Genomic DNA, 21,048 nt, shown 5'->3' on the forward strand with positions numbered 1-21,048 from the left:
GTTGTGTATGTTTGTCAGTTGTCTGTAGTAGGTGCTTTCAGTGGGTACTGGGGGAGAGGGCCTGTTTGAAAATGTTGCATTGACTAGGAGATCCTTCAGATTAGGATTCCTCCTGTATGCTGAGATTGGTCGGAATGGTTGTAGTGGGGGGAAGGCCTGTTGTGTGTTAGAAAATGCACTTTTCAGTCTTGAATGTATACGTTGGTTTATGTGTGAATAGGTGCTGATGATTGGTAGCCTCTTGGGTTCCGGCCCCGTCCCCAATGTGGGAATGGGGTTTCTAGGGGAAGTCTGGGGGTTAGGGTTAGGGTTGTGGTTAGGGTTAGGGGTTAGGGTTAGGGTTAGGGTTAGGGTTAGGTTGTTGTTTGGCGGAGCAAACAAAGAGACATACACGCACGCAGGAAGGCAGGAGAGAGAAGCTATGAACGGCAGACTAAGCCGTGATTGTGGGCTTTGTTCCAAGCGGAATATCGTGCGGATAGACCGACATTTCAAGTCTGTCCATGCACTTAAGCCTGCTACTATAGAATGGAAGCGTGCTATGCAATCTAGCCGGCGTTCAACTGAGAGACAGCAGCCCGAATCATGGCAGCCTAACAACGGTGTTGCACCGCGGCTGGAGCCCTGGGAGAACCCTGGATATTTGCAGTGTGTTGAAAGTGAGTTGTCCGTGGAGCTGCAGCTGGTAGACGAGGGTGAGCAGTCCGCGGTGGTGGATCAGCAGCTGCGGGACGAGAGTGAGCAGGCGGCGGCGACTGCGCCGGTGCAGTCAACCAGTCAGATCGGTGGTGAACCATGCTCGGAACCGAGGGAGCAAGGCTGCGTCATGGTGACTTCCACGGAGAGCGAGAGTGATGAAGGCGGCGGTGTGTCGTCCAGAATTGAAGGTTGGAGGAATGTAATTTTGACTGAATATGAACACTTTGCTATGGGTAAAAACCCTTCAGTTAAACGGATTGACAATAGTCGCACCAGTCTAGCCCGAGTACGACAATTCCTCCGCTATATGTCAGAGGGCAAGGCCGATGAAGGACTGTGTTCTCTGGATAACTACAGACGTGTGTCTGAGTGGTATGGTCAATGTGAAGACCGTTGTTTGGCACCATCCACGTTAAAAATGTATCGAGCCGATGTTCGAAGTTTCCTGAATTATCTTATTCAGTTCCGGCCAAAAGGTCTGCAGGCTAAAGCCAGTGGAATTCGAAAGGTGTTACTCTGCTTGGCAAAGATGGACAGGGATTCGCGGCAGAGCCAGGCAACACACAGGGCAAAATTCCGCAAACGCTGCAGGGACGAGGTGCTCAGCGCTGCAGAGTTAAGCCGGTTTGTTGAGCTAAGTAATCAAGCTATTCCTTCGGTTCTCAGTAGGCTGGAGGACCGAGCCACCTGCGCTGACAGACGTAGGTTTGCGGCTCTCATGTCCAGCCGGTTGGCCATCTTTAATGGCACTCGACGATCCCCAGTCACCATCTTCAGTGAGAGGGAATTTAATGAAGTAACCCCGGAAAGTGGGGGTTATCAGATGTGCATTTCAAGCCACAAAATGAACTATAGCTTCGGTGAGTGCAGAGTTGTTCTATCTGAGCAGGAATACACTTGGCTTAAACGATTCCATCAGATCAGGCCTAATCTGAGTGGAATCACCTCAGATACAGAACTCTTCTTTTTCACGTCCTGCGGTCAACCGTACGGCAATCTCTGTGAGTATGTGGGCCAGATATTTGCAGAGTTTGGCATTGGAAGTAAAGTCACCTTCGGTACAATTCGACGAAGCGTTGCTACATTGAACTTTAATCAAGGCTCGGTTACAGACCGGGGAACTGTGGCTGACCATATGTGTCATTCTCTGGAAACGCAGGCACGGTACTACCGGTACCATAATTTGCCTCGTAACGCCAGCCGAGCGCGGTCACTAATTGAGGGACAAATCAACCCATGATTCACTGATAAATAAAGAACATTTATTTGAAATTCACCCATGTCTTTGTGTGTCATTTGGTCATGGTTGAGAATGTATGGAGGCCTGAGGGTCTGAAATACCAGGGTGTTATGGGGTACCAGGTGCACTGAGCTGAAGAGACAGGCCGAGATAGAGGGCAGGTAGGTGGGCAGGCAGGGTAGAGAGAGTAAGCCCAGAGGAATGGAGATATGGAGCTCCCTTGGTAACCAGTCCAATCCCCAGGTACACATGCTGGACTTAGTGCAATGAGAGAGAAGTATGACTCTATCATTGAATTATATTGGGTTACCAGGTGACCTTGGTGGGGGGTGTGGGGCCCCCCTATGGGGTCTCCCTAACCCCCCTATGGTGGTCTCAGAGTGGGCATGTAGGTCTGTATACCCTTTAAAAATGTCACACCTGGTAACCCAAAAATAAAACATAGTGCAATTTCTGAGAGGTGAAACATAGCCGATTTTGTGAGAGTTTTGGACTTAGCCAAATTTCTGAGACTTTTTTAAAACTTCCATAAATCAGCCATGCCGGCCCCCATTGACTTGGGCCCGTAGTAGGGTGCTCTCAGGGTGGGTATGGAGGTCTCTATACCCTCGATAAGTATTTAAAACCGTTTTTAAAAAATGGTCCTGGTAACCCAAAATAAAACCAGGTGCACGTTTGGACTTAGTCTCCTGAGCGAAATGAAAAGTGGGCACTCTGTAACTTTTTTGACCAAAATCGGACATTTTCAAATAATGATTAAAAATACTTCCTGAGGGGCTAGAATTCCCAAATTTTGGCTCACACCCTCTCTCGTGATGGGTAACAATTAGCCCTCGTTTCTAAAAAAATTCGGTTCCGGGAACTTTTTTTCGTAAACTTAAAACTCGATTTTCTATTATAAATTATAATAGGGTTATATTTATCCTTTCGTGCAAAAAAAACCCCATCCGGATTGGAGTTGTACTTATCGATTTATTCAAGTTTAAAGTTTTTTTTGTAGTCCGGATTTTCATACGGGAGTACAGGAGAAAAAATATACAGTGTGAGTAACACAGTGAAGATCGGTAAATCCCGTAGTACAGTCATTACACAGTCATGCCCGGGTGGGGCAGACAGGTACCGGCGCGAAATCAGAAACACCCACCTTGGGCCTTCGCGATGCTTTGTTTTAATTAAACAGTCGGATTCCCCTGGTCCGCACCAGTTAGCTGATTTGAAACACAATTATATTCAAAACCTAACCCTAACCCCTAACCCCTAACCCTAACCCCTAACCCTAACCCTAACCCCTAACCCTAACCCCTAACCCTAAACCCTAACCCTAACCCCAACCCCAACCCCCAACCCTAAACCTAACCCTAACCCTAACCCTAACCCCCCCCCCCTAACCCTAACCCCAAACCCCAAACCCCAAACCCCTAACCCCTAACCCTAACCCTAACCCTAACCCACAATCCTCTTTCCTCCTCTTGTTCCCCTTCCGAGCAGCAGACAATTCTCATCCCCCTAGTTACTACATTCTCACATAGGATCAGACCGTTACATCAGGCGTTCAAACACCATTTTTCCATCACCCAACAGGCACACACCCCCCTCCAGCCGTATAGAATAATCTCAGCATTTAGAAGGAACAAGAGTCTCCAATACATCCTCATCCAAGCTAAATACAGTACCAAGCCCCCACAACCACCCAAACCCTACACGGCCCACTTCAGACAAAGAAAATTCATTTCAAACTCATACAGCATGACCTCCACTCCAGTTTTAGACTCCATTTCACTCTACACTCCAAATGTCATATATATAATCACGTGCACATTTTGCAAAAAACACTACATTGGGGAAACTCAGTATACAATAGAAAATAGACTTAAACAACATCTATACAATATCAAACGGGCCCATCTACACACAGAACTAGTCACTCATTTCCAGGATCACCCCGTCACCTACCTCAATATATCAGGATTACAGTCGTGTTCTGGGTGGACCAGTGGGCGGCGAAAGGTTCGAAGGTTTTGAATATAATTGTGTTTCAAATCAGCTAGCTTGTTTTACGGTGCGCAGGCCTATCTCCTGTTCATCCCTCCTTCTGATGATGTTATTATATTTAGGTGTAGTACTTAAAATTGCCTGTAGATGTCCTCCTAAGATCATAAATAGACTAAAATGAGTTCTAAAATGCCTTTTTCTGGGTGACAGTACAGGAGCCGATGTGGTGAGAGATTCATTCAACCAGTGTTGTTAAATATGAACATAAAAGCAATATTGTGCATTTAGTTGGTTTTATTGTTTTATTCTGTTAAAAGAATGGAAAAACCTAAAAAAAAGGAAGATACCAAACTAAAACCGAACAAAACATAAATATATAGAGTATAAATAAAACCATGTTCTTCTGCATCCATTTTCCTGTCTGTTAAAACCCATTTTCTAAAACCTCTCGTTCAGGCCATTTGGCGTTATTGTCTGTAGGTGCTGGATCCACTCCCGTTCTGCCCTCTTTCGCTGCCCACAGGTCCAGCCTATATGTGACTGTAACCCTGATATGGTGAGGTGAGTGATGGCGTGATCCTGGAAGTGGGTTATTAGTGTCGTTTGTAAGTGTGCCCTTTTGATGTTATACAGGTGTTGTTTGAGTCTAGTTTCTATAGTATGTTTGGTTTCTCCAATGTATTGTTTATTGCAGAGTGTGCATGTAATGATATAAATGGCGTTATGTGTGTTCAGTGAATAAGCTTCTTGTACTGGTGCTGATGTATGGCTGTGTATGTTTGTAATGAACTTTATCTGTTGAAAATGAGAATTGTGAGATTTGGGGTCTTGTGGTGGCTTGCTACTGAATCTAGCTGTGGTGAGAAGGTCCTTTAAATTTTTGTTTTTTCTGAATGCTGAAATTATTCTATATGGTTTAAGTGGTATGTAAGTGTGCTGAACTGTAGAGAAGTTGTGTTTGATTGATTGATGTAGGGATCTGATTCTATGTGAAAATGTAGTTACTAGGGGGATGATAATTTTCTGTTGATTGGGTATTGATGACAAAGGAGAAGAGACAGAGGAAGTGTTGCGGTTTAGTGATTGGTGCAGATCACTCCCCAGAGGGGAGTCAGGATTAGGGTGAGGGAGGGAGATAGGGGTTAAGTTAGGATGAGAACCCTGGTTAGGGTAATGGTGAACATTAAGGTTAGGCGTGGGGTTTGGGGAGAGGTTAAGGTTAGGCGTGGGATTTGGGGAGAGGTTAAGGTTAGGCGTGGGGTTTGGGGAGAGGTTAAGGTTAGGCGTGGGGTTTGGGGAGAGGTTAAGGTAGGGCGTGGGGTTTGGGGAGAGGTTAAGGTTAGGCGTGGGGTTTGGGGAGAGGTTAAGGTTAGGCGTGGGGTTTGGGGAGAGGTTAAGGTTAGGCGTGGGGTTTAGAAAGATGTTAAGGTTAGGGGTGAGATTAGGCTTAGAACCCTGGTTAGGGTAATGGTAAAGGTTAAGGTTAGGCGTGGGGTTTGGGGAGAGGTTAAGGTTAGGAGTAGGATTGAGGTTAAGATTAAGAGAGGTGGATGGTTTGATGTGGTCTGTGAGTATTGGATGAATGGGAGGGTTAGGGTTAGGGTTAGGGTTAGGGTTAGGGGTTAGGGTTAGGGTTAGGGTTAGGATAAATTCTGTTTTTTGGTGGTTTTTTTTTTTATTTTTATTTTTTTTAACCCTGTGTTGCACTGGCCTATTGTGATCTCTGTTATTGCTACCATTCTGGTGTTTATTGGGAGGGTTGTGTTTGTGAATATGTGGGATGTATGAATGGTTTCCCTACTCATAGTTTGCCGTTTAATCCAAGTGGAGCCAGAGATCTAAGGTTGGCTATCCACTTGGATTCAGCGGCCTTTCTCTGGGCTATGGTCCAGGTAGAGACTGTTTCTAGCCCAGTGATATTGAGGTGTATAATATGGTGTGTTTGAAAGTGTGTAACTAAATGTGTGGACAGTTTATTATTGGTGATTGTATATAGATGTTGTTTGAGACGTGTTAGAATTGTCGATCCAGTTTCCCCCACATAGATTTTTTTGCATAATGCACAGGTGATTGCATAGACTATGTTGGTGCTATTTATGTTCATCAGTTGTGTGATTGGGCTACCGGTGTGTGCGTATGGGTTGTGTATGTTTGTCAGTTGTCTGTAGTAGGTGCTTTCAGTGGGTACTGGGGGAGAGGGCCTGTTTGAAAATGTTGCATTGACTAGGAGATCCTTCAGATTAGGATTCCTCCTGTATGCTGAGATTGGTCGGAATGGTTGTAGTGGGGGGAAGGCCTGTTGTGTGTTAGAAAATGCACTTTTCAGTCTTGAATGTATACGTTGGTTTATGTGTGAATAGGTGCTGATGATTGGTAGCCTCTTGGGTTCCGGCCCCGTCCCCAATGTGGGAATGGGGTTTCTAGGGGAAGTCTGGGGGTTAGGGTTAGGGTTGTGGTTAGGGTTAGGGGTTAGGGTTAGGGTTAGGGTTAGGGTTAGGTTGTTGTTTGGCGGAGCAAACAAAGAGACATACACGCACGCAGGAAGGCAGGAGAGAGAAGCTATGAACGGCAGACTAAGCCGTGATTGTGGGCTTTGTTCCAAGCGGAATATCGTGCGGATAGACCGACATTTCAAGTCTGTCCATGCACTTAAGCCTGCTACTATAGAATGGAAGCGTGCTATGCAATCTAGCCGGCGTTCAACTGAGAGACAGCAGCCCGAATCATGGCAGCCTAACAACGGTGTTGCACCGCGGCTGGAGCCCTGGGAGAACCCTGGATATTTGCAGTGTGTTGAAAGTGAGTTGTCCGTGGAGCTGCAGCTGGTAGACGAGGGTGAGCAGTCCGCGGTGGTGGATCAGCAGCTGCGGGACGAGAGTGAGCAGGCGGCGGCGACTGCGCCGGTGCAGTCAACCAGTCAGATCGGTGGTGAACCATGCTCGGAACCGAGGGAGCAAGGCTGCGTCATGGTGACTTCCACGGAGAGCGAGAGTGATGAAGGCGGCGGTGTGTCGTCCAGAATTGAAGGTTGGAGGAATGTAATTTTGACTGAATATGAACACTTTGCTATGGGTAAAAACCCTTCAGTTAAACGGATTGACAATAGTCGCACCAGTCTAGCCCGAGTACGACAATTCCTCCGCTATATGTCAGAGGGCAAGGCCGATGAAGGACTGTGTTCTCTGGATAACTACAGACGTGTGTCTGAGTGGTATGGTCAATGTGAAGACCGTTGTTTGGCACCATCCACGTTAAAAATGTATCGAGCCGATGTTCGAAGTTTCCTGAATTATCTTATTCAGTTCCGGCCAAAAGGTCTGCAGGCTAAAGCCAGTGGAATTCGAAAGGTGTTACTCTGCTTGGCAAAGATGGACAGGGATTCGCGGCAGAGCCAGGCAACACACAGGGCAAAATTCCGCAAACGCTGCAGGGACGAGGTGCTCAGCGCTGCAGAGTTAAGCCGGTTTGTTGAGCTAAGTAATCAAGCTATTCCTTCGGTTCTCAGTAGGCTGGAGGACCGAGCCACCTGCGCTGACAGACGTAGGTTTGCGGCTCTCATGTCCAGCCGGTTGGCCATCTTTAATGGCACTCGACGATCCCCAGTCACCATCTTCAGTGAGAGGGAATTTAATGAAGTAACCCCGGAAAGTGGGGGTTATCAGATGTGCATTTCAAGCCACAAAATGAACTATAGCTTCGGTGAGTGCAGAGTTGTTCTATCTGAGCAGGAATACACTTGGCTTAAACGATTCCATCAGATCAGGCCTAATCTGAGTGGAATCACCTCAGATACAGAACTCTTCTTTTTCACGTCCTGCGGTCAACCGTACGGCAATCTCTGTGAGTATGTGGGCCAGATATTTGCAGAGTTTGGCATTGGAAGTAAAGTCACCTTCGGTACAATTCGACGAAGCGTTGCTACATTGAACTTTAATCAAGGCTCGGTTACAGACCGGGGAACTGTGGCTGACCATATGTGTCATTCTCTGGAAACGCAGGCACGGTACTACCGGTACCATAATTTGCCTCGTAACGCCAGCCGAGCGCGGTCACTAATTGAGGGACAAATCAACCCATGATTCACTGATAAATAAAGAACATTTATTTGAAATTCACCCATGTCTTTGTGTGTCATTTGGTCATGGTTGAGAATGTATGGAGGCCTGAGGGTCTGAAATACCAGGGTGTTATGGGGTACCAGGTGCACTGAGCTGAAGAGACAGGCCGAGATAGAGGGCAGGTAGGTGGGCAGGCAGGGTAGAGAGAGTAAGCCCAGAGGAATGGAGATATGGAGGTCCCTTGGTAACCAGTCCAATCCCCAGGTACACATGCTGGACTTAGTGCAATGAGAGAGAAGTATGACTCTGTCATTGAATTATATTGGGTTACCAGGTGACCTTGGTGGGGGGTGTGGGGCCCCCCTATGGGGTCTCCCTAACCCCCCTATGGTGGTCTCAGAGTGGGCATGTAGATCTGTATACCCTTTAAAAAGGTCACACCTGGTAACCCAAAAATAAAACATAGTGCAATTTCTGAGAGGTGAAACATAGCCGATTTTCTGAGAGTTTTGGACTTAGCCAAATTTCTGAGACTTTTTTAAAACTTCCATAAATCAGCCATGCCGGCCCCCATTGACTTGGGCCCGTAGTAGGGTGCTCTCAGGGTGGGTATGGAGGTCTCTATACCCTCGATAAGTATTTAAAACCGTTTTTAAAAAATGGTCCTGGTAACCCAAAATAAAACCAGGTGCACGTTTGGACTTAGTCTCCTGAGCGAAATGAAAAGTGGGCACTCTGTAACTTTTTTGACCAAAATCGGACATTTTCAAATAATGATTAAAAATACTTCCTGAGGGGCTAGAATTCCCAAATTTTGGCTCACACCCTCTCTCGTGATGGGTAACAATTAGCCCTCGTTTCTAAAAAAATTCGGTTCCGGGAACTTTTTTTCGTAAACTTAAAACTCGATTTTCTATTATAAATTATAATAGGGTTATATTTATCCTTTCGTGCAAAAAAAACCCCATCCGGATTGGAGTTGTACTTATCGATTTATTCAAGTTTAAAGTTTTTTTTGTAGTCCGGATTTTCATACGGGAGTACAGGAGAAAAAATATACAGTGTGAGTAACACAGTGAAGATCGGTAAATCCCGTAGTACAGTCTTTACACAGTCATGCCCGGGTGGGGCAGACAGGTACCGGCGCGAAATCAGAAACACCCACCTTGGGCCTTCGCGATGCTTTGTTTTAATTAAACAGTCGGATTCCCCTGGTCCGCACCAGTTAGCTGATTTGAAACACAATTATATTCAAAACCTAACCCTAACCCCTAACCCCTAACCCTAACCCCTAACCCTAACCCTAACCCCTAACCCTAACCCCTAACCCTAAACCCTAACCCTAACCCCAACCCCAACCCCCAACCCTAAACCTAACCCTAACCCTAACCCTAACCCCCCCCCCCTAACCCTAACCCCAAACCCCAAACCCCAAACCCCTAACCCCTAACCCTAACCCTAACCCTAACCCACAATCCTCTTTCCTCCTCTTGTTCCCCTTCCGAGCAGCAGAAAATTCTCATCCCCCTAGTTACTACATTCTCACATAGGATCAGACCGTTACATCAGGCGTTCAAACACCATTTTTCCATCACCCAACAGGCACACACCCCCCTCCAGCCGTATAGAATAATCTCAGCATTTAGAAGGAACAAGAGTCTCCAATACATCCTCATCCAAGCTAAATACAGTACCAAGCCCCCACAACCACCCAAACCCTACACGGCCCACTTCAGACAAAGAAAATTCATTTCAAACTCATACAGCATGACCTCCACTCCAGTTTTAGACTCCATTTCACTCTACACTCCAAATGTCATATATATAATCACGTGCACATTTTGCAAAAAACACTACATTGGGGAAACTCAGTATACAATAGAAAATAGACTTAAACAACATCTATACAATATCAAACGGGCCCATCTACACACAGAACTAGTCACTCATTTCCAGGATCACCCCGTCACCTACCTCAATATATCAGGATTACAGTCGTGTTCTGGGTGGACCAGTGGGCGGCGAAAGGTTCGAAGGTTTTGAATATAATTGTGTTTCAAATCAGCTAGCTTGTTTTACGGTGCGCAGGCCTATCTCCTGTTCATCCCTCCTTCTGATGATGTTATTATATTTAGGTGTAGTACTTAAAATTGCCTGTAGATGTCCTCCTAAGATCATAAATAGACTAAAATGAGTTCTAAAATGCCTTTTTCTGGGTGACAGTACAGGAGCCGATGTGGTGAGAGATTCATTCAACCAGTGTTGTTAAATATGAACATAAAAGCAATATTGTGCATTTAGTTGGTTTTATTGTTTTATTCTGTTAAAAGAATGGAAAAACCTAAAAAAAAGGAAGATACCAAACTAAAACCGAACAAAACATAAATATATAGAGTATAAATAAAACCATGTTCTTCTGCATCCATTTTCCTGTCTGTTAAAACCCATTTTCTAAAACCTCTCGTTCAGGCCATTTGGCGTTATTGTCTGTAGGTGCTGGATCCACTCCCGTTCTGCCCTCTTTCGCTGCCCACAGGTCCAGCCTATATGTGACTGTAACCCTGATATGGTGAGGTGAGTGATGGCGTGATCCTGGAAGTGGGTTATTAGTGTCGTTTGTAAGTGTGCCCTTTTGATGTTATACAGGTGTTGTTTGAGTCTAGTTTCTATAGTATGTTTGGTTTCTCCAATGTATTGTTTATTGCAGAGTGTGCATGTAATGATATAAATGGCGTTATGTGTGTTCAGTGAATAAGCTTCTTGTACTGGTGCTGATGTATGGCTGTGTATGTTTGTAATGAACTTTATCTGTTGAAAATGAGAATTGTGAGATTTGGGGTCTTGTGGTGGCTTGCTACTGAATCTAGCTGTGGTGAGAAGGTCCTTTAAATTTTTGTTTTTTCTGAATGCTGAAATTATTCTATATGGTTTAAGTGGTATGTAAGTGTGCTGAACTGTAGAGAAGTTGTGTTTGATTGATTGATGTAGGGATCTGATTCTATGTGAAAATGTAGTTACTAGGGGGATGATAATTTTCTGTTGATTGGGTATTGATGACAAAGGAGAAGAGACAGAGGAAGTGTTGCGGTTTAGTGATTGGTGCAGATCACTCCCCAGAGGGGAGTCAGGATTAGGGTGAGGGAGGGAGATAGGGGTTAAGTTAGGATGAGAACCCTGGTTAGGGTAATGGTGAACATTAAGGTTAGGCGTGGGGTTTGGGGAGAGGTTAAGGTTAGGCGTGGGATTTGGGGAGAGGTTAAGGTTAGGCGTGGGATTTGGGGAGAGGTTAAGGTTAGGCGTGGGGTTTGGGGAGAGGTTAAGGTTAGGCGTGGGGTTTGGGGAGAGGTTAAGGTAGGGCGTGGGGTTTGGGGAGAGGTTAAGGTTAGGCGTGGGGTTTGGGGAGAGGTTAAGGTTAGGCGTGGGGTTTGGGGAGAGGTTAAGGTTAGGCGTGGGGTTTAGAAAGATGTTAAGGTTAGGGGTGAGATTAGGCTTAGAACCCTGGTTAGGGTAATGGTAAAGGTTAAGGTTAGGCGTGGGGTTTGGGGAGAGGTTAAGGTTAGGAGTAGGATTGAGGTTAAGATTAAGAGAGGTGGATGGTTTGATGTGGTCTGTGAATATTGGATGAATGGGAGGGAGGGCTGCCAATGTGTTGTTTTTAATGGTTCTTAAAAATCGTTTTGAATATCCTCTTCTTCTGAGTGCATTGAATAGTGTATTTATTGCATATTCCAGGTCTTGCTTGCAAGATGATATCCTGTAGAACCGTATGATTTGTGATTTTATTATTCCCTTAAATGTATGTTTAGGATGGTAACTGTGTTTATGGAGTAAAGCATGTGTGTCTGTTGGTTTGAAGTAGACTCTAGTGTGTAGTGTTTTCTGTGATTGATTGTTATTACTGAAAAACACTGTTGTGTCTAAGAAGTTGACTTCTTGCGGATGAATTGTGTATTTAACCTTAATTGATGAATGATGGCTGTTGAGAATGTTCATAAAGTCTGTGAATAATTGGATGTCGTGGGGCCAGGCTCCTATTATGTCGTCTAAAAACCGGTAATAAAAAGTGGGTTGATATGGACACTTGGCCAGTGCCTCTCTCTCCCATTCAGCCATGTATATGTTGGCGTAAGCAGGTGCGAATTTTTTGCCCATAGCTGTTCCCTCCACCTGCAGGTAATAGTGATCGTTGAATAAAAAGTCATTGCTAGTCAGGCTGATTTCTAATAGTTGTAATATTTCTTTGTCCGGTCTAGTGTTGTCTGGGTATCTCTTAAAGATATTTCTAATTGCTTGTATTCCTGTTGCTGTATTTATATTAGTATACAGGCTATCAATATCTATGGTGAATATGTGTGTGTTGGAGGGAACAACTATGGGTCCAATCCTCTCCATGAAGTGATAAGTGTCCCTGAGAAAGCTGGGGTGCCTGGTGGAGAGAGGGTTAATATAATGATCTATGTATTGTGATATGTTATAGGATTCACTATTGCAGTCTGACACAATCGGTCTGCCAGGAGGAACCTCAAAGGGAATTGTCCATGTCCCTGGTTCCTTGTGTACTTTTAACAGTAAGTAGAATAGTCTAGGTCGTGGAGTATCTGTGCCGTAGAGAAAGTCCCGTTGTTTTGCTGTGATGTAGTGTTGGTCGTAGAGTCTTTTTATTATTGTCCTTAACTGTGTCTGTGTCTGTGGTTGTATACTATTTTCTATTGGTTTATAATGTTTGGTGTTTGATAGCTGTCTGTTGGCTTCATACATGTATTGATGTTTATCCAATATTACTATTTTTGAACCTTTATCTGCTGGTTTGATGATTATGTGTGAGTTATTTTTAAGTTGTTGTATTGCCTGTCTTTCTACGTGTGTGAGGTTATCCTCCCTATCCGTGTGAATCTGGTGGTTGTGAAGTGTGTTCTTGTCTATTCTGATTAGTCTCCTGATTCTACCATCTATCTGGGAAGTTTTAGGTTCCCAGGTAGATGGTAAGGTAAATGGTTGGTGGTTGTCGTCTGTGTTATAGTCAAAGTAGTCCAACAGTTTAAGTCTTCTATGATATTTGTGAGTGTCCCTTTGAAGTTCCTCCCAATCAAATTTGTTTGGGCGAGGGATGAATGTCAGCCCTCTCTCCAGGAGCTTTACCTGTGCTGCTGTGGGTATGAAGGATTTGGAAAGATTCATAATATTAGATGTTGACTGGTCCGCTGCTCCCCTTGGTGGAGGATCTGTACCGGTTATTAGGGAAGGAGAGAGATTGAAAGAAAGATTATTTCTATCCAGACTGTGGCTTGTGGTTAATGTAAATTTAACTGTACATTTAACTGTCTGCACCAGTGTTGAAAGATGAGGTCTGCTGTGGTGGATGTCCAGTGTATGAGATCTGTTGTTGTGTGAAATGTATCTTGTGGAATCTCTAATAGGGTTGGGAAGTTAGTGGTAATGTAGGCATTGATGAGCTTAAGGTTTCTCTTCTGCTGTGAAGTAAGAAGAGGTGAATGGCTGATGACAGGAATGTATATTGTTGCGTTTGGAAATGTTTTCTTTGCCTCCTTGTGCATACCTGACAACTGTTTTAATGATGTTTGGAATGGGTCGTGATCCTTGTTGTTCAAACCCACCGAGATAACAACAGTCGCCGTGTCTGTATGTATGGGGGTTTTCTCCAGTACCTTTGTGAAATGATAGAATGTTGCCCCTGGATAACTGTCTACTTGGATGTTGGGGTTATTGAATGGTGGGATCCGGTTGAGGTTTGAGTCTCCTATGATGAGTGTTGGTGTGTGTCCTTCAATGTTCCAATCTGTCACCTTATAATTTGGCCTAGCTTTGTGATAGAAGGGTTTTTGGGGAGGGTGTGTGGGTTTGGGCTGTGGTTGGGGTTGAAGATGGGGTTGTGGTGGGGATGATGGTGGGTATTTTGAGGCGCCAGTCGTACAGGGGTCCTGGACAGGCAGAGGCACAACGATATTAGTTGTTTGTGGGGGTTCGGATTTGGGAGCTTTGGGGTGTTGCCCATTGTCTTGCCCTTTGATCATCATCATACTCCCCTTGAATTGCCCTTTCCTTGTCTGTACCCCTTGCCTGGCGCCTCCTATGGGTGAAAGAGGAGCAGATGTAATTATGTCTCTTAATAGTATTGATACATTACCCTGTACTCTTTTGGAGTTTGTGTTTTGTTTAGTAGGTGTGACTGTAGGTGTACTGGTTTCTGTTTGACTGTTGACTGTGTGGTGAACCTGGGCTATGATAGGAGTGGCTGCTTTGGGAGTAGGGGGACCCACTGGACTTTTCCATTTCTCCTTTTCAGTTGTAGGGGTTGCTATTCTTACCTCTCCTTTTTGATTGGAAAGGGAAGAATCAGTGAAAGTGGATGTTGAGGGTAGGGAGTGGAGATGTGTTTTTGAAAGAGTCTGTATGCGAAGGTTATAGGTTTCACTCAGGGTCGGTTGTTTTCCCAGTGATAGTGTCCGTAGGTATGATGGTTGTCTTTTTGGCAGGGGGCGAGGCTTTGATAAAGGTGGAAATTCCTCTGTTGAGGAGAGAGGGGGCACTGGGGTTGGAATTGGTATCGTTGGTGGGGAAATTTGTAGTGGGGTGTGTTCTATTGCTGGAAGTGTATGTGGTTGGTCTCGTGTTGTGTTTGTCCGTATAGTTGTTAGTTGGGGAGAGGAAGAGGCCTGAGGGAGTTCCAAGATGGTTTCCACTCTAGTGATGGTGGTGGGTGTCAGTTTATGTTTGTACCTCTTATGTGCCCAGCCTATTGCGATTGTCAGTGCCAAAGTGTTGGGTGTATTTATTTGTTGTTTAATGGTGTGGGTGACTGACTGGTAATGTGTCTGTAGTATGTACATGTTGTTTTGCATCCACTGGTGTGTGTTCTGTGATAATTTTATTGTGGTGGAGTCTGTGGGTGAAGATGGTTTAATAAAGTTGGTGACACGATGCACCTGTCTCATCATACCAGTAGGGAATGCCTGATTTTTAAGTGCCTTCTCCACCACCTCCATGTGGTGGGTTGCCTGTATTAATTTAAAATATAGTTTGGCAGTCTGCCTTGTCTCCTCATCTGGGGGTTCGTATGGGCCAGGCTGTCTGTATGCGTGGGGTTGAGTTTGGGGTTGTGATGGTATCCTGTAATGTGGCTTGGTCGTCAAATTCATTAGTGACTGCATTGTTACTGCACCATGAGGCTAAACTAACTAAATACTACGCTTCCTAGTTAATACAATAAAACCAGGGTGTTCTCAGTCGAGGAGAACCGGACAGTGTAAATCAAAAAAGCAGGGTAATACTATATTTAGAATAGAAGATGTGAAGGCCTGAACAGCACGGGACGTTGTGTGCTGCTCAGGACCAGTCCTTACCACTTTGTTATTTTGTTGGCCGGGTTATTGAAATATGAAGGTGGCGATGGGGTTGCCGATTGTTTCTTGGCGTTCCAGGGCTGGAGCTGTGATCCGTTGTCCTTTCGCCTTGTTCTTTGTAAACCGTGTTATTGCGATATGGAGATGGAGATGAGGTTACCGATTGTTTCTTAGCGTTCCTGCGTTCAAGGCCTGGGGCTGTAATCCATTGTTCTTTGTGAGTCCAATCCTGTTAAAAGATCTGGTTCCAGAGGTTAAAGTCACGATTGTTTCCCCAAGTGTCTATGCACTTTAGGCAATGAGCTCCCCCTTACCCCTCCACATCTTAACTCTAAAACGTAACTTTTAATATTATTAGTTAAAATCAAAAGATGATTAAAAACCAAGCAATGTTAAAATCCACTGTGAAGTCCTGTTTCAAAAACCCTGACGTTTTGCAGAATTTTCTGCTTCTTCAGAGGGATCTTTTCCTCGACTGAGAACCCCGTACCTTTTAAAATGGGAGCAATTAGGAGGGAAAGACCCAACCACTGCTCCCAAATTGGGCGTTTCTATCTTTCTGTTACCCTATTGGTTCAATTTATCAGACACCCAAACAGACACTCAAAGGCGGGAGAGTGATGGCATTACGTGGGTTTATATATGTTAACTCCTCTTTCTTCTATTTGCTTTTCAGTTCAGTTTCCAGACTTTGTTATAAATTAACCTGGCAATATCCCCAGCCATACTTTCTATCCATTAAATATCCTTTGTCCTGATAGTCCCCCATTTGTCCCCGTATTTCCCTCTCTGATACTTTACATCCCTAACTTTCCCTCCCTATTCTGTCCCTATATTGTTATTCTGTTCAGTTCTATTACATTTTCTAATATTCTGTACTTTTGTATTTCTTAGTTGTTGTGTGTGGTTCTGTATATGGATACCATGCTATCCCTCTAGTACAATGAGACAAATCAAAGAAATAAAAGATAATAATGATAACCGTGTTGGGGGAAAGAAGAGTGATTCAATGTTATATATTGCGGTAATTCACAAGCGCTATTGCTCTCCCGGTGGGTCCGAATGTGGATGACCCGTGGGCAGCTGAAGCGCAACACGCCGCACAAGGAGCAGAAACCAGCACCTGGAGGCAGTACTACACCTGTAAAAGGATAAACCAGGGATGGCACGGGCAAGGGTTAGGTTTTGAATATAATTGTGTTTCAAATCAGCTAGCTTGTTTTACGGTGCGCAGGCCTATCTCCTGTTCATCCCTCCTTCTGATGATGTTATTATATTTAGGTGTAGTACTTAAAATTGCCTGTAGATGTCCTCCTAAGATCATAAATAGACTAAAATGAGTTCTAAAATGCCTTTTTCTGGGTGACAGTACAGGAGCCGATGTGGTGAGAGATTCATTCAACCAGTGTTGTTAAATATGAACATAAAAGCAATATTGTGCATTTAGTTGGTTTTATTGTTTTATTCTGTTAAAAGAATGGAAAAACCTAAAAAAAAGGAAGATACCAAACTAAAACCGAACAAAACATAAATATATAGAGTATAAATAAAACCATGTTCTTCTGCATCCATTTTCCTGTCTGTTAAAACCCATTTTCTAAAACCTCTCGTTCAGGCCATTTGGCGTTATTGTCTGTAGGTGCTGGATCCACTCCCGTTCTGCCCTCTTTCGCTGCCCACAGGTCCAGCCTATATGTGACTGTAACCCTGATATGGTGAGGTGAGTGATGGCGTGATCCTGGAAGTGGGTTATTAGTGTCGTTTGTAAGTGTGCCCTTTTGATGTTATACAGGTGTTGTTTGAGTCTAGTTTCTATAGTATGTTTGGTTTCTCCAATGTATTGTTTATTGCAGAGTGTGCATGTAATGATATAAATGGCGTTATGTGTGTTCAGTGAATAAGCTTCTTGTACTGGTGCTGATGTATGGCTGTGTATGTTTGTAATGAACTTTATCTGTTGAAAATGAGAATTGTGAGATTTGGGGTCTTGTGGTGGCTTGCTACTGAATCTAGCTGTGGTGAGAAGGTCCTTTAAATTTTTGTTTTTTCTGAATGCTGAAATTATTCTATATGGTTTAAGTGGTATGTAAGTGTGCTGAACTGTAGAGAAGTTGTGTTTGATTGATTGATGTAGGGATCTGATTCTATGTGAAAATGTAGTTACTAGGGGGATGATAATTTTCTGTTGATTGGGTATTGATGACAAAGGAGAAGAGACAGAGGAAGTGTTGCGGTTTAGTGATTGGTGCAGATCACTCCCCAGAGGGGAGTCAGGATTAGGGTGAGGGAGGGAGATAGGGGTTAAGTTAGGATGAGAACCCTGGTTAGGGTAATGGTGAACATTAAGGTTAGGCGTGGGGTTTGGGGAGAGGTTAAGGTTAGGCGTGGGATTTGGGGAGAGGTTAAGGTTAGGCGTGGGGTTTGGGGAGAGGTTAAGGTTAGGCGTGGGGTTTGGGGAGAGGTTAAGGTAGGGCGTGGGGTTTGGGGAGAGGTTAAGGTTAGGCGTGGGGTTTGGGGAGAGGTTAAGGTTAGGCGTGGGGTTTGGGGAGAGGTTAAGGTTAGGCGTGGGGTTTAGAAAGATGTTAAGGTTAGGGGTGAGATTAGGCTTAGAACCCTGGTTAGGGTAATGGTTAAGGTTAAGGTTAGGGTTAGGGGTTAGGGTTAGGGTTAGGGTTAGGGTTAGGGTTTAGGGTTTAGGGTTTAGGGTTTAGGGTTAGGGTTAGGGTTAGGGTTAGGGTTAGGGTTGAGGTCAGGGGAATGGGGGGATTTGGAACTGTCTCCGGAACCTCTATCATGAGGGTTGAGGTCAGAAAGAGTGATAGACAGACTTGTGTTGTGTGAGTGTGTAGGCTGAATGGGAGAGAGGGCCCCCAAGGTGCTGTTTTTTATTGTTCTGAGGTATCGTTTGGAGTAACCTCTCTGTCTAAGTGCATGAAATAGTGTTTGGATTGCTTTTTCCAGATCCTGTTTGCAGGAGGATATCCTATAAAACCGTATAATTTGTGATTTAACGATGCCTCTGAATGTATGTTTGGGGTGGTAACTGTGTTTGTGGAGTAGTGCATGTGTATCTGTTGGTTTGAAATAAACTTTAGTGCGTATTGTTTTTTGAGACTGATTTATGTGATTAAAGAAGACTGTAGTATCCAAGAAGTGTACTTCACATGGATCTATTATGTATTTAACCTTAATGGACGGGTGATGACTGTTGAGGATGCTAATGAATTCAGTGAATAGTTGGATATCATGAGGCCAGGCTCCTATAATGTCGTCTAGAAATCTGTAGTAGAATGTAGGTTGATGTGGGCACCTTGCCAATGCCTCTCTCTCCCATTCAGCCATGTAGATGTTTGCATATGCCGGGGCAAATTTCTTACCCATAGCTGTTCCCTCCACCTGTAAATAGTGCCTATCATTGAATATAAAGTCATTGTGTGTGAGGCTGATTTCTAATAATTGTAGTATTTCATTATCTGGTCTATTCCTGTCCGGGTGTGCATGGAAAAGGTTTCTAACCGTCTGTACTCCTGTTGCTGTATTTATGTTAGTGTATAAGCTATCAATATCTATAGTGAATATATATGTTTGGGAGGGAACAACTATGGGTTTGATCTTCTCGAGAAAGTGATACGTGTCTCTGAGGTAGCTGGGGTGTCTGGTGGAGAGAGGGTTGATATGATGGTCAATGTATTGAGCTATGTTGTATGATTCACTACTACAGTCTGATACGATTGGCCTACCGGGAGGAACTTCATAGGGAATTGTCCAGGTTTCTGGCTCTTTATGAATCTTGCAAAGCAGATAAAACAGTCTGGGTCGTGGAGTGTCTGGTCCAAATAGAAAATCTCTTTGTTTTTTCGTGATGTGCCGTTTATCATAAAGTGTTTGTATGATTCTGCGCAATTTAGTCTGAGTCTGTGGTTGTAGGCTGTTTCCTATTGGTACATAGTACTTGGTATTGGATAACTGTCTATTTGCCTCGTATATGTATTGGTGTTTATCTAGGATCACTGTTTTCGATCCCTTGTCTGCCGGTTTCAATATGATGTGAGGGTTGTTTATAAGTTCTTTTATGGCTTGTCTCTCTGTGCGGGTGATGTTGTCCTGTCTATCTGCCTGGGTGTGATAGTTGTGAAGGGTGTCTTGGTCGGTTCTAATTAGGTTCTTTACCCTCCTATCTATCTGGGACAGTCTAGGTTCCCAGGTTGAGGGAAGGGTGAATGGTAAATGGTTGTCATTGGTCTGGTAGTCAAAGTAGTCTAGAAGTTTAAGTCGTCTGTGATATTTATGTGTGTCCCTATGAAGTTCTTCCCAGTCAAATTTACTTGGGCGGGGAATGAAAGACAACCCCCTCTCCAAGAGTTGGGTCTGTGCTGCTGTGGGTTGAAATGACTTGGACAAATTCATGATATTTGATAAGGAGGGGCCAACTACCCCCTCCGTTGGGTAATCTAACAAAGCGACTGGGGAAGAAAGGGAGGGGGAGAGTACAGGGGGTTGGGAGGAAAAGAAGAGTGTGGTGTGGCTAGGTGGGTCCAAATTGTGGGTAGAGCCTATTCTAAATTTAGCTGCTCACACCAATTCTTAAAAATGAGGTCTGCTGTGGTTGTTGTCCAGTGTATCCGGTCTGATGTTGTGTGAAATTCATCATGGGGTATCTCCAAGAGAAATGGGCCATGTGTGGTGATGTAACCATTAATGACTTTGAGGTTTCGTTTTTGATCTGGTGAAAGGAGGTGTGAGTGATTAATAATGGGGATGTAAATGATTGCATTAGGGAAAGTGAGTCTTGCTTCCTTGTGCATTGATGCAATCTGTTTGATTGAGGTTTTGTAGGGGTCATTATCCATGTTGTTTATGCCCACCGAGAGAACCACTACGCTGGTGTCTACGTGAATTTCTGTTTTCTCCAGGACCCTTGTGAAATGATAAAAAGTTGCTCCGGGGTAACTGTCCACTTGTATATTTGGGTTGTGAAATGGAGGGATTCTATTAACATTCGAGTCTCCCAAGACTAGTATCGGTTTGTATCCTTTAAAATTCCAATCCGCCACCTTGCCTTTTGGTCTGGCTTTATGGTATGATGGTTTCTGGAGGGTTGCTGGGGTTGGGGGTTGATGCTGGGGTTGTGGCTGAGGCTGGGGTTGAAATTCAAACTGGGGTGGGTATGTTGAGGCGCCAGTTATACAGGCGTCTCGGACTGGCAGTGACATGATGTCTTTTTGGAGGGGCTCAGATTGGTTGTTTTTGGGTTGTTGCTCATTGCTTTGTCCTTTAATCATCATTTGCCCCTGGAACTGCCCAGTCCTAGTCTCACCCCCTGATCTGGCGCCTCCTGTTGGTGAAAGCGATAGTGGTGAAATCCTTTCCAAGGTTTTGACTGAGACATTACTATGTTTATACACCTTGGTGGTAGGGGTGTTAACTAGGGGATTGGGTAGTGTTGCTATAGCACTGAGGGTTTCTGGCTGGCTGCAGGCCCTATGGTGGAACTCAACTGGGGCCTGGATTAAATTAGAGGTGTTAGTGGTTGTCAATTCCAGGTTGGTGTCTATGGTGGGCGATGGGGGACCAATGATGCTTGGGATACTGTGCTCCTGGGTGGTCCATGGGTTGTTTACTCTCTGTGGGTCATGAGGGGAAGTGGAGGTAGGGGTTCTTATAATCTCCTTTCCTTTTGCCTTGGGAGAAAGGGGGG

At 44.5% G+C, this 21,048-nt stretch overlaps 2 long non-coding RNA genes across 2 annotated transcripts; both read left to right on the forward strand.

Annotated features, from left to right (window-relative positions):
• The first annotated feature begins 326 nt into the window (after positions 1-326).
• Positions 327-4,979, forward strand: LOC115191012 (uncharacterized). The gene is made up of 2 exons (XR_003877488.1): positions 327-357; positions 3,955-4,979. It is a non-coding gene; the product is annotated as an uncharacterized LOC115191012 (long non-coding RNA).
• A 1,418-nt stretch (positions 4,980-6,397) lies between these two features.
• LOC115191021 (uncharacterized) lies at positions 6,398-11,050 on the forward strand. The gene is made up of 2 exons (XR_003877489.1): positions 6,398-6,428; positions 10,026-11,050. It is a non-coding gene; the product is annotated as an uncharacterized LOC115191021 (long non-coding RNA).
• Positions 11,051-21,048: the final 9,998 nt, after the last annotated feature.

Source organism: Salmo trutta, unplaced genomic scaffold, assembly GCF_901001165.1.
Source record: "Salmo trutta unplaced genomic scaffold, fSalTru1.1, whole genome shotgun sequence".
NCBI lineage: Eukaryota > Metazoa > Chordata > Actinopteri > Salmoniformes > Salmonidae > Salmo > Salmo trutta.